This window comes from Phytophthora parasitica (assembly GCF_000247585.1).
Source record: "Phytophthora parasitica INRA-310 unplaced genomic scaffold supercont2.34, whole genome shotgun sequence".
NCBI classification, from domain to species: Eukaryota; Oomycota; class Peronosporomycetes; order Peronosporales; family Peronosporaceae; genus Phytophthora; species Phytophthora nicotianae.
In genome coordinates, this window is record NW_008649020.1 from 253,119 (window position 1) to 253,467 (window position 349).

The following is a 349-nucleotide window of genomic DNA, read 5'->3' on the forward strand; positions in this document are numbered from 1 at the left end:
GCAAGTCAACGAGGTATCGGAGGTAAGCACCACGATGAGAGGGAACAAGGAGCACAGGGGACACAGGAGAGGATAGGAGGACTCGGTAGCAGTTTGAGGAGCTAAAACTAATCTCACTTCGGCTTTTGCCCCCTACAACGAGCATTCAAAACCAACAAAAACCTATTTGTAGAGTATCACCGATATTACAATACAAAGTAGATCTCACAAAACACCTCAAGTCCAGTACAGAGCAGGGTGTGTTAAATTCCAATAGCTGTAAACAAGCACTACTTTCCTGCATTTATTTATTGATACTTCGAACCCAATTAAACGCAATGAATCCAACAGCAGAATAGATTGAAAGTCG